Source organism: Triturus cristatus, chromosome 1_1 (assembly GCF_964204655.1).
Source record: "Triturus cristatus chromosome 1_1, aTriCri1.1, whole genome shotgun sequence".
NCBI lineage: Eukaryota > Metazoa > Chordata > Amphibia > Caudata > Salamandridae > Triturus > Triturus cristatus.
Window position 1 is genome coordinate 937,006,761 of NC_140579.1, and position 13,867 is coordinate 937,020,627.

Sequence of the window (13,867 nt, forward strand, 5' to 3'; positions counted from 1 at the left end):
GCATTGACCTCATTTAGATGCAGATTGGTTTAGGTTTCTCTCCTATATTCAGTGTGGATAGAGTAATAGTGTGAATTTCAGTGTGATGGGCTCTAGCGTATGATGTGTGTATGTGCGTGTGACTGTAGGTTTACTCTGTCCGTGGAAGCAGGGGGATTTTATATGCGCCGATCTGCAGCAGTTTCCTGGTAGCAGTATGATGGTTTTAGATTATTGTCTTGATCTGATAAGATTGCTTGTACATAGGCTTTTGATTCGTTGATTTATTGGTTGATGTTGGTATATGTACTAATACTATATGTTAAAGTTGTCGTGTTGAAGTTTTATGTAGTGCTTCTGGAACTTGGGAGCTGGTGACGGTTCTGTAGTAGGGCAGACGGAAGTGAGTGCTGCTCTCGGGAAAAACAGGATTGTTGGAATTACCTGTATGTATGCAGGAAAAACGTTTGACAATTGAAGTTGCGCGTCACATTGTTTGGGTTCAGAATAAGTGACATCGTCGTGTGTTACTATAAGGGACATATTTTGAGTATAAAAGGGATGCGTATGGTAGCGAAGGTTATCTGTGAAACTCTGGTCTTAAGTCCCAGGGATCCGTAAGGTTTGCCGTTAAAGCTTACTGCTGGAGTAGTAATAGGTATTCTCTGAGCTTGTCAGAAGGAGAGCAGAGGTAAGCGCTGCTTGGTTAACGTGTGTTATAATTCTGTAGTGGGACAGACTGTTCGCTGTTCTTGGGAAAGGCAGGATTCTGTGTGGTTGTGCTACATTTTCTGGTGTGAAAGTGCGTGAATGTATGAGCATTTAGTTGATTGTGAGACTCTTTGGAGCAGTCCTAGAGGAAACAGTTAATGGATGCATGTTAGAAGGGCAGAGTAGAGGGATGTGCTACTGTGTCAACGAAAGTAATAATTCCGTGGTAGAGCAGAGGTAAGCGCTGTTCTAGAGAAAAGCGGGATTCTGGTGAGAGAGTTTTCCTTTACTATTCTGTGGTTAGCGAAGCAGACAATGGAGATGTTTATATGTTGTAACTAATAGATTTTGAAAAATCGGAAACAAAGTCTATTGAGAAGGCTTTGTAAAGGAGAGGTAGACGAGTGACAGGAGACAGAGCAGAAGCGACTGCAGCGACTGCTGACGTCATACAGACCGCGCTGTGATTGGGCAGTGGATCAGAACAGTGCTCGCGCTAGGATTGGTGCGTTAGTATGAGCCGCGCAGGGATTGGAAGAAGTACAGGGTGACGTAGACGCTTCAGGATTGGTGCGTTGGTGTGAGTCGCGCTGTTATTGGACAAAAAGATCGTACAGTTGCGGAAGGGACTAGAGAATATTGGTAAACGTTAAAATGTATTACCAACCGGAGGAAAAGAAGAAAAAATCCTTGTTTGGTAAAATTAAAAGGTGGTTTGACAAGGATAAAAACATAGTAACCAGAGAAGGTGAATTGTTACCTCCGACTAGAACTCCTGCATCCTTCATGGTTGCGAAATATGGGTATCATACCTGTATATGGTTAGATAACTGGGCTAAGTACACTAAGGAAGATGGTGTTTTTGCGTTCCCGGAACATGGTTCATTTAATTTGGCCGTGTTGAGAAATTTACGGGAAAAAATGATGTGTCTAGAGCCTAGACCAAGGCCGACACAGTTTGAGGCGTTGGTGGAATGGGAAGATGAGGTGCATGAGCGAGAAAAGCAGAGGAGTGGAGGCTATTATAGGTAGCTTTTTGGGAGGAAATATGATCGTGAAACTCATCATGATCGAATGAGGAGATGGCGAGATGCTAGTATGTCAGAGGGATTATATCCTATGAGGACGGTTGAAGAAACGGAAGGGAGGAAGGGTACTGAAAAGGTGCTTGATGCAGAAGTGAGAAGGTATGGGGCTAATGATTATGAGGATGAGGTCTTGGATGACATGATTTACAAGAGACCACCTCCATATAGACCGGAACCAGAAAAGAGCACGCCAGTTGCTACTCCAATAAGAGATACTTTGCGAATTGTTAAAACTGAGGTTGTGACACCTGATCTAAAAAGTGGTAGCTCTTTCACGGAAAGGGGAAAAGAGAGAGCGAGAGAGAGAGGATCGAGTCAGTGATGAAAAAACAAGAGAATTAGCCAGAACGACATCTGAGCTGACTGAGAAAATAATAGAGCTGACGAAAAATCTAGAAGCTGTTACAGTGCCTGTAACAATAGGTCCGGTTGTGCCTATTTTTGATAAACAAAGAATGGGTGAAAATGGTTTGACAGTTCCTTATGTTGGAAATGGTTTGGTTGGTTCTTGCACTTTGGAGGAATCAAGAATGAGGACTGGTGAAAATAATTTGAGACAGTTAAGACATGACACATGTAGTGGAGGATTAGATGTGCAGCCTAATTCAGGATTGAATACTGGTTGTTTGGGAGGATCAATTTTGGAACCACAGAGGATGACGGAACAAGTGGGTGCAGTGAAAAAGTCTACAGAAATAACAGCTGAAGATTTGAATGATTGGTTGAAAGTTCTTCAAAAGAAGGATAAAGATTCACAGGCAATTGATGTAGCCAGGTTGCGCATAGAATTGGAGGAGCTTATTGCAGGAACAATTCCTACCGATATACTGAAAAACCATCATGATGGAGAGTTGTTATTTATGTGCAAGAGTATCACCTGGAGGGCTAAGAGTACACATGACAGGTTAAAAGCAATAGCGAGTGAACAAGGAGTTGACATGGATAAGGTAAAAACTTTGCAGAAGCCTTACAGGGTGGATTTCACTGACAGGGATATTGAAAATCTAAATGGTGTTGGCAGAACAGGGCAGATTAAGGAAATGGTTGCCTTATTGCGAAAATGGGGTGATGTAGAAAAATGGAAGGATAGGTGGTACAAGAAAAGGGAAGATTCGGTGGACAGGACTTACTCAGCTTTTCCAATCAGAGAAAAGGAAAAAACAGTGGATGCTTATCCTATGAGAGAGATTCCTGGAGGAGGATATGTACATGTCCCATGGACTAGACAGGATATTTTAACATTTACGAGTGATTTCCCTCGACTGAGAGAAAAGCCCGTCGAGTGGTATAGGCAGGTAGACAGGTTTGTGAAATTGTCAAAAGTGCTGTGGATTGACCTGAATAGTCTGTTTGATATCATTGTTCCAGCAGATTTGTGGGCAGAGTGTAAAATAGTTGTAGATTGGCCTACAAAAGAGTATCCAAGAGATCCGAAAACAGGAGCACCAGATCCAGAGGTAATGAAGAAGTACGAACAGGTTATTGTGTTCCTGAAAAATAAGGTACCCCCGAAAGAGACAGATTGGGTTAAGATAGATCGAACACATCAGGAAGCGAAAGAATCAGTTCATGCTTTTTACGAAAGGCTGATACTGGCTTTTAAACAGTTCAGTGGAGATGAACACCTGGGTGACAAGGATTTGAGTCATTTTGTATACAGATTTGAATATGGCTTGAGACCTGAAATCAGTGAAAGAATACGTGAGCATACAGTTGATTGGCAGAGTAAAAAGATTGATGAAATCTTGAGACATGCAAAGTACTTCAGTGATGAGATTGAGGCAAAACAGAGAAAGCTGAAAGAGAAAGCAATGTGGGCACAGGTGAAGGTTGCTGAAAGACAAGAAGCACAGATGGTGGAACAAGCAAATAATCCAGGAAATAGGCCCAGATATGCAGGAAAAGGAAAGGGGAATTTAGAGGAGGCCAAGAAGAAGTTCCCTTGTCACAACTGTGGACAATTGGGGCATTGGAGATCCGAGTGTACCAATCCATCATTAGTGAGTAATGAGAATAAACCCTTAAATCAACAGGTGCAGAACGAGGGGTGTAATCAACAGCAGCAACAGCAGAAGGTTGTCAGACAGCAGAGCCAAGAGCCGAAACCGCCCTTGCCGCAGAATAGAGGGTCCCAAAAGTATAACCAGGACTCAGGATTCTACAATGATGAGCAGGTAAACAAACCGAGACGTTCTAACCCGGTACAGCAGTACTGGTTAAAGAATGAGGGGAGTGAGTCTGAAGGGGACTATTGACGGTGCCGAAGAGAGGAGGAAGAGTGCATACTTGGTGCAACTCTAGAGATAGACCAGGCAGGACCATTTGTAGATGGGAAAATAAATGGGGAGAGTGTCACTTTTTTGGTAGACACAGGAGCGACGAGATCAACTGTCAGGTCAGCAGATATTAGAAATCTTCCTCTCTCAGACGAAGCAATCCAAGTGGTTGGTGTAGCCAATACACAGATTAAGACTCGTCTTACCGAACCAGTAAGGGTAAGAATAGGGAAATTTTCAGATATGCACAGGTTTGTAGTCTGTGACACTAGTCCAGTGAACTTGTTAGGTAGGGACCTATTGTGCAAGATGAATTGTACAATTTTCTGTACTCCAGATGGAATAGCTTTTGAAACACCAGATGAGGATGTTTTGTACCGGATGACTCTGGACAATAGAGAGAGTGAGATTGTTGGTACATATGCTGTGTTTAATCCAGATGACTTGCCTCAGGAGTTGAGACATACAGTAAAAACAGCGGTTTGGGATTTTACTGGAGAAGATGTGGGGTTGATGAATAATCTTGATCCAGTGAAGATTTCAGTGAAAGAGGGGATTGTTTATCCTAATATTCCTCAGTACAGATTGACACCGGAGATAATTGAGGGGATAACTTCTATAATTGACAAGATGATTCAACAGGGTGTTTTGAGAGAGATACTAAGTAGTCCGTGTAATTCACCGATAATGGGGCTAAAGAAACCTAATGGCAAGCTCAGGATTGTACAAGATTTGAGAAAGGTTAACAAAATTGTGGTGGCATGTTGTCCCATTGTGCCTAATCCTTCAGTGATTTTGTATCAGATTCCTCATGATGCTGAGTGGTACACAGTGATTGATTTGTGCCATGCTTTCTTTTCAATTCCATTGCATCATGATAGCCAGCCGATTTTTGCATTTCGGTTTGGACAGCGTATTTTAGCATGGTGTCGTATCCCACAGGGGTATACAGAGAGTCCATCGATATTCAATCAGTTATTGAAAAAATCATTGGAGAGTTTGATCATGCCTGAAAGCTCAGTACTAGTACAGTACATCGATGACCTACTTGTGGCATCGAAGACACGTGAAGCTTGTGAAGTAGATACCATAGCTTTACTGAATCATCTGGCAGATGGAGGGTTAAAGGTATCTCCAGCCAAATTGCAATTTTGCAAGAAAGAGGTGCATTATCTTGGACACAATATTGAAAAAGGTCTGAGAAAGGTGACCGATGACAGGATCAAAATTATCAGAGGAATGAGAGCCCCGATGACCCAGAGAGAAGTGAGGATGTTTCTGGGGATGGTGGGTTATTGTCGTCAGTGGATAAGTAATTTCTCCCTGATAGCAAAGCCACTGATTAAATTGACCAAAAGTGAGGTGAGAGACCCATTGGAATTGGATGCAGAACAAATGGCTGCATTTGAAGAGTTAAAGAGCAGAATGTGTGAAGCCCCTGCTTTGGGAATGCCAGACTATGAGAAAGAGTTTGAGTAGTACTGCAGTGAAAGAAATGGATGTGCACTTTCAGTGTTAATTCAGAAACATGGACAACTGAGAAGGCCGATTGCGTACTTCTCATCGACACTTGACCCTGTAGCTGTGGGTTTGCCAGGTTGTCTGAAAGCAGTAGCTGCTACATGCAGAAGCTTGGAACAAAGTGAGGGTATAATAATGGGATATCCTGTACGGGTATTCGTGCCTCATGATGTGGCTATTCTTTTGACAAGAAGCAGAACTCAGTACATGTCACATAGTCGGCTGACTAAATATGAAAAAATCATTCTAGGAGCATCAAATGTGACTCTTGAAAGATGTGTGAATGTGAATCCAGCAACGTTGTTACCTGATGCTGAAAATGTGAATGTGGAAGATGATGTTGATCATGATTGTTTGGATGTGCTTGACTACTGCACAAAACCTAGACCAGACATAAGAGATCTACCGCTGCCTGAGAGTGATCATGTGCTGTTTGTGGATGGATCATGTTTGAGAACTGATGATGGTGTGCTGAATGCAGCATATGCGGTGTGCAAGGTTTCAGAAGTTATGGAAGCTTCGCCTTTGAAAGGAGTAAGATCTGCTCAAGTGGCTGAATTGGTGGCATTGACAAAAGCTTGCAAAATTGGGAAGAATCTGAGAGTGACTGTAATGACTGATAGTCAGTACGGATTTGGAGTCGTTCATGATTTTGGCCAACTTTGGCTACAGAGAGGTTTCTTGACGTCGAGTGGGACTCCAATAAAGAATGCTGAAGTGATTGGGAAGTTGCTTGAGGCGATACAGCTGCCTAAAGAATAGCAGTTGTGAAGTGTGCTGCTCATGGACAAGGAGATGATTTTGTTACTCTTGGTAATCGTTTTGCCAATGACATAGCACAGTATTGTGCAAAGAACAATCATTCGATTAATAGGGCACGAGAAAGGGAAATGTCTTTTTGTTCTGTGATGTTTACTAATGTCCTAGAAACGTGGGATGAAGTGAAACAGTTGCAGGATGAGGCAGGAGATGAGGAAATGAGAGATTGGATAAAGGCAGGTTGTGCCCCAAGAGAGACAGATCATGTTTGGATCTATAGAGATGGAAGACCAGTCATACCCAATTCCATGCTGTCGACAATGGCAAGAATGTATCATGGCCAGGGACATCTGGGGAGGGATGCAATGATTAGGTCATTCAAGCAAACCTGGTACAATGCAAAGTTCAGGCTAATTGCAGAGAGCATCTGTCAAAGATGTTTGATTTGTCAGCAGTTCAATACCGGAAAGAAAACAGTGGTGAGTCTAGGAACAATAGGCAGAGAAGGAGGTCCTTTTACCAGAATGCAAATAGATTTCATTGAAATGCCCCAAGTGAACAGATTGAGGTATGTTCTAGTGGTAGTCTGTTTGTTCTCAAGATGGGTGGAGGCCTATCCGACTAGGAGAAATGATGGAATAACAGTTGCAAAGTTACTGTTAAGAGAGTTGATTCCTAGGTACGGGTTCCCAGTGACCATTGAGTCTGACAGAGGTGGACACTTCTACAATGAACTCATGGGTTTAATTTGTGAAGCATTGAGCATACAGCAGAAGCTACATTGCGCATACAGACCAGAGGCTTCTGGAGTCGTTGAACAGATGAATGGCACAATAAAAAACCGAATTGGTAAAATGTGTTTAGCCACTGGAATGAAATGGCCTGATGTCTTGCCTCTAGTGCTTATGACTATTAGGTCTACTCCAGATAGAACCACAGGTTTGAGTCCACATGAAATTTTAATGGGACGTGCAATGAGACATGCATTTGTGCCTGTCAACAAGTTGATGACAATAACTGATGACATGATTTTGGATTACTGTAAAGGCCTGGCTGACGCAGTTCATTCTGTGTTTCACCAGGTTGGAGAAGATGCTACCACACTTGAGAAGAAGCAAGCCCATGATCTGAGTCCAGGGGACTGGGTGAGGATTAAGGTACACAGAAGAAGAAATTGCTTGGTTCCAAGGTGGGGAAGGCCAAGACAAGTTATTCTGACTACAACGACTGCAGTAAAGTGTGCTGGTGTGAAAAACTGGGTTCATGCGAGTCATACTCTGAGAGTTCCAAATCCAAAGGATGGGACTGGTAAGGAGTATTTTGAAGAATCAGATTCCAGTGATGATCCAGACACTGAACCAGTGAGAAGAGGAAAGAATCCTGAAAGGGGTGAAGGAGAAAGAGAGTCAGGTGATTCTTTTTTCTTTCCAAGAGAGGCTTCAAGAGAAACATTGAGAGTCTCAGAAGAGAGATCGGATTCTGTAAGAGTGCCTGAAGTTCCAACGAACAGTGGAGAAGAAAGAGGAGAAGAGAATAATTCCACAGGGACTACACCTGAATCAAATGAAGAAGTTGAAAATCCACTTTAGATTACGCCTGAAGAAGCAGGGTCAGTAGAAAATAGAGAGGGACAGATTGCGGAAGACCCCCGAGGAGGTGTAGGGATCACTTCTGATAAGCTAGGTGAAGGGACAAGTAGACAGCAAGAAGATTGCGTGTCGGAGACCCGAGGAGGGACAGAATTAGGGAAATCTCAATCAGTGGTGGAAAAGACTGTGGAGCGAAAGAAAATTGTTGAAGAACACGAGGCAGCAAATGAAACAGAATCAGATGAGAGTGAGAATGAAAAATCAGAGGGTCGGGTTCTGAGAAAGAGAACTTGGATCGGAAAAAGGAATAATAAAGAAGTGAGACCAAAAAGGAGTGTAAGAGGAGACCTTTGGCCTAACAGGATAAAGAGGCTGAGGTATCGACTGACACGAGTGAATTCATCAAAAGCTGAACAAGTGAACGAGGTGTCGAGTCAAAATCAAGCGAAGGAAGAGGAACAAAAGAAATCAAAAGAACCAGAGGAGATCAAAAGAATAAGAAAACCCAACCAAAAGTACAGGTCACCGGAATGGACTTATGTGGCAATGCCTGAAGGAGAAGAAGAAGAGGCAGAGAGTCAAGTCAATCCGGAGGGGATCTTGAGAAAAGTGGTTGAGGGAGAGGGAAAATCAGTTGGAATCCTGAAAGTTATCCTGACTGACATTGGAGAAGAGTCGGATGCACAGGATGTTGTTGAAGATTTGATACAATTTGATGTTGCTGAAGAAGAAGTGAAAAGTGATGAAAATCCAAACTGAGTGAACAAAAGGAGTCACTTGGAGAGAAGTGAAAAGTGGAAAATCTGAAATTAACTGTGTGAAATAATCTAGAGTTCCAAAGCTCAGTAGTGGAGTAGAAGAGGCTTAGTCAAAAGACACTGCCAAAATAGTAAAATGGCTAACACAGAGAATAATCAAAGTAGATGTGCCTTCTTGAGAAGATGGTGTAGAATGTGCTGCTGCTGTACTGGATTATTAATGCTATTATGGGGTGTATTAGCTTTATTAGTTACCTTTAGGGTTACAATAGACACCTTTGGAATACATCCTGAAAATGTGACCAATGTAGAGAAGAGTTCACAAACAGTAGTTCCAACTAGAATTAGTAACATTTACATACATAAAGATAGGTCAATTAATGATTTTTCTAGCAATGTTTTTTCAAAGTTATTATATGAATATGTGAAGACAATGGAAGTTAGGGACTGCTACGTCTGTATGCAGTTACCTGCATCCGTTTCAGAAGGTGTTACTTATCACCATTTACCAGCTACGTATGGGATTTCGTGTAGTGTGCTAAGTAGTGTTTTTTATTTGTTAGGGAAAATAGATTATGAGATGTCTAACAAAGATAACATTTTTGGGCAATTGCCTATGAATAACAAGCTGAATCCAGCTAAAGAAGCTAACATTTTTGGTGAGATTTTTATTGAGAAAGAAGAATTAACATTAGATTACATTTTTAGAAACAATTTAACTTGCAGTTTGAAAGAAGAGGAGAAGGCTTTCCTAGACATGGTGGAGGAAAGGAGAATGAGCATGCATGAGAAGGCAGGGAAATATAAAGTGAGTGAGACAATTTGGGATATTGAAATGGGAAAAGAATTGAGGAATGGGGCTAGTCCAACTTTGGCTTTAGATGCACCGCAGAAAGGTAAACTATGCATTACCAGAAAGAGATCCCAATACAATACTTATTTTGTTGGGACTAGTGGGTGTCATGATACATACTTCATTGCAACAGGATGGGGTTTTAAAGGTGGAGAAGATCCAGTTTTCCCAGGAGTGTATTATGTTTGTGGGAACAAGGCTTATTACAAGTTGCCTGACCATTGGTATGGCACGTGTTATGTGGGCCTGGTCTTTCCAAAGATTTTTCATATAGATAGGATAGAAGATGTAGAACACATTAATCTACTAACACGCTTTAAGAGAGAAACTTGGTCAGAAATAGTAGGTGATATTTTTGGAGCTTTAATTCCAGCAGTGGGAGTTTCTTTAAATGCATATGGAATTCGGAAACTGTCAACAGTGGTGGATCGCTTATCGACAAGTACCGCTGGAGGGTTTCTTTTGGTAAATACGGAGATGATTGCCGTACGTGCCATGTCTATGCAAAATCGACTTGCCCTTGATATTCTATTGGCCAAAGAGGGTGGAGTTTGTGGAATGCTGAAAGTTCAACATTGTTGCACTTACATTCCTGATGAAAGCAAAGATCTAAAAGTCTATATCAAAAATATTACTGATTTGCATGAAGAATTAGTACCACTGGAAGCTGAAAGTATCTGGAGTAAAATAGCTCATAAGATAGTTGCTGTTAAGAGTTTTATTGCTAAAATAGGTAGTACCATTATTGGTAAAATATTATTTCCTTTGACATGTGTGATTGTTGCTTTATTGATACTAAGATTGTTGTGTTTGTGTTGTAAAAACAGGGGAGGGAAAAAGAGAATAATTAGAGGAAATTTTGCAAAGAAACAAAAGAGGTCAAAGAGAGACACACAAGAAATAGAATTAGAAGAAATGAGGGAGAGTGTTTATTTGGAGACGAAGAGAGATGATGAAAGAGAGTCTGGTGTTTAATGTTGTGTCATAAAAGACATTTTCAATTTCTCCTAAAATTGGGACTAAATTGTTTTTTTGGGTTGGTTTTTTTTGTGGTGATAATATATCACCAAAGGGGGGATTGCTGGAGCAGAGTTTTCTGTTGAAAATTTATTGAGTTTTAAGCTCCAGTTTTGTTTATATGTTATGATTAAAATTACTAATCTGTAATCACTAATTTTTAGTTTTGTTAAAATGTCTAAATTAACCAACATTACTAATGAGAGAGACTACACGTGGGAATGCATATATGTTGCTTAATAATAAAGTGCAATTTTATTAAATGAGTATCGCAAAAGTGCTATTTGTCTTGAGTTTATGCTTTTAAAATAACGTGTGCTAATGCTTCTTTGTGTTGCAGACGGCTAGGTAATTACATACACATAAGGGTATTAGTGGGGATTAACACTGTATAATCATTATGATGTGGTAACGTTGTTTTGTGTTTCTTTTAATTAAGATGGTCCGTTTTGGCCTAAACAAAGATGGCTGCTATTTACAGCCTGCGCTCGAGTGATTGAATTTTGACGAGAGGCCTTGCTGAACATGGTTGAAAGTCACCTGACCACAGCCTCTGTCTGATTGAAAAGTTTCCGTGAGGACAGCAGCTCTGGGCATGATTCCAATTGTCCTTGGAGAAGAATAAAGACACAATGAACAATGCGGTGGCTCTGCTATGGCACCAAGGAAGAGCATTTATAACTGTATCACTTGCAAACTCGAGTTTCCTTCTTCTGTGTTTTTATTTTTGTGATTTTTCCTGAGCGGAGGTTTCCTAAATGTTACCAAGTGACATCCTTTCCTGCTCGCTCTGCTCAGCGGCTCAACGGATATTCAAAGTTTGTTTGTAACTTTTTTTATTTTTTATTTTTGTTATAAATATACTAGACTAGAGAGGGTCCGTGTTCTTTGCGGTCATTCCGTTTTGGATTTCGGAGGCTACTTCTTCCTGAAGCTCGAGAGACTTTACCGAGAGACCTGTCCTGACCCATTTAGCTAGAATAGGTAACTATGAGAACAATGATTTTGCTATTGATTGACTTTCATTTTGAACTAATTTAGATAAATAAGCATTTGTTTGAATTCCAGTGTCGGGTGGGTATTTCTTTGTCATTTATTGAGTTTCCAAATGTATTTCCTATGTTTAAAATCCTGACTCAGGACAATGTCTTTATGGTCGCATTGACCTCATTTAGATGCAGATTGGTTTAGGTTTCTCTCCTATATTCAGTGTGGATAGAGTAATAGTGTGAATTTCAGTGTGATGGGCCCTAGCGTATGATGTGTGTATGTGCGTGTGACTGTAGGTTTACTCTGTCCGTGGAAGCAGGGAGATTTATATGCGCCGATGTGCAGCAGAGTCACACCTCAACTCACCACAAACGTCAAAGCACTCGGATTCACCCTTGACTTAAACTCTCCTACATGATTAACATTGTCTTAAAACCAAGATGGCATGGCCTGTATTTACATTGTTGAAGAAAGTGAAACCTCTCCTCACCTAAAACTGGTTTCGGAACGACAGCCCCTACCATCTGGAGGAGTGTAATGCCAGTTGCAGCCCATGGAGCCACTGGTAGATGCCAGCTGACCTCTCCCTTCTATTGTACATGATCTCAGATTGCACAGATGGGTCTCTGCGCTAGTCCCCCTGGTTGTACACAACTCTGATGCTTCTGAACTAGGTTTGCATCGTAGAAATTCTAGAGACGTGTTTACTGCAGGAACAAAACACCAGGCTGTGCCAGCACATCCGGAAACTGGGATCAGGCAGTGACTTCACTACTGGAACCTCAAATCAAATGATGACATTTAATGAGAAAAGACAACAAAAGATGACATTACTTTAGAAATATGACGTCAGCCTGTGACATCACTACAGAAACCTGTTGCTCCTATTTATATGTGCACTTGAGGTCTAGAAGATATGTAAGGGGAAACGGTCATAGACGGTACTCACAGATACACGCAGCAGCAATGAGCCAGTTGGCAGAGTATGGTGACTCGCAGGTGGGAAAGATAGGCTGCAGCAGGTAGTTTGCAAAGGTGATGGCGATGACAGCCTGGCTGGTGGGCTCAATGATGAGGAGGGAAGTCCAGAGCCGGATGAAGGCTATAAAGCCGCCGAAGGCCTCCAAGATGTAGGCATAGCTGGCACCTGACTTCTTGATGGTGGTGCCTAGCTCGGCATAGCACAGCGCCCCAAAGACAGAGAAGATCCCTCCCACGACCCAGACCACAAGCGAGAGGCCATATGAGGCACTGTACATCAGCACTCCCTTGGGCGAGACGAAGATGCCTGAGCCGATCATGTTTCCCACGATGAGACAGACGCCATTGAGAAGCGAGATCTCCTTCTTCAGCTTCATGGATTCCTGAGAGTCCGCAGGGCCGGGGGCACTGCCGTTGGCCATGGTGGGGGTGCTCCTCCGTGTTGGAGGCTGGGGAGTATTTGACCTCAGCCATGGTGAAGGAGGTAGCTGGTTGTGGAGATGTCAGCGAGAGGACTTTCTCGTTACGGATGGAGAAGCATTGCCAACTGCAAGAAAAAAAAAAGAGCAAGACATAAGACTGCATCTGGATGGGGGCAGGGGTGTACTTGAGGTGGGTAACCCAATGGTGGCTCGAGCCAAATGCCAAACATGTCCTCAGTTTAAGCTTTTTGTGTGTAGGACAAGCCAGGGCCCTTTCTTTTGTAATAAATGACCTTAAACTGTTTATATACGATACCTAAATATAAATCGGTTAAGGCACAACATTTTCTAAATTAAAATAATAAGTAGAAACTCATCTGTCTTTAATTTAGCGCTGGATCCAGTGTGTGTTTTGCATTGTATAGGTGCTTCTCTTGCAATTTTAAGCATTGAAGTGATCCAGGGCCTTGTGTCACGGGCCCATGTTATATGGCCAGGTACTCCCTACACCCCCTCCTCCCCACAATAAAAACCCGTGACAGGGGAGAAGTCTTTGGAGGCAGGGGGCGTGACACCCCCCGGCCATATTTATTATACAAAATTAATAAACATTAAAATTATATTTTAAAACACATAGCAGAAAATATACTTTACAATGATTACAAATAATAAGTTTACAGATATCAAGTGGCTAACCTTAACATAACTCTAATACAAAGGTTTCCTATCCATATCTAAACATATCATTATCAATCATTACCAACTTCATTTTCTGCTTTACTAAAAATGGGCCTACGGCAAGGTCAGTAATTAGTGTCAGATCCTTATTAAATTGTAACCACGCCCTCCAGCCGGATTGCACATGCGCTGAGGGCCCATTCACTGTGAGGGTACTTCCCCCCCCGGTTACCCCCTTACGCTCT

General features: G+C 41.9%; 1 pseudogene; it reads right to left on the reverse strand.

Moving 5' to 3' along the window:
- LOC146871318 (Y+L amino acid transporter 2-like) overlaps positions 1-13,011 on the reverse strand; it is a 647,328-nt pseudogene extending 634,317 nt beyond the window's left edge.
- Positions 13,012-13,867: the final 856 nt, after the last annotated feature.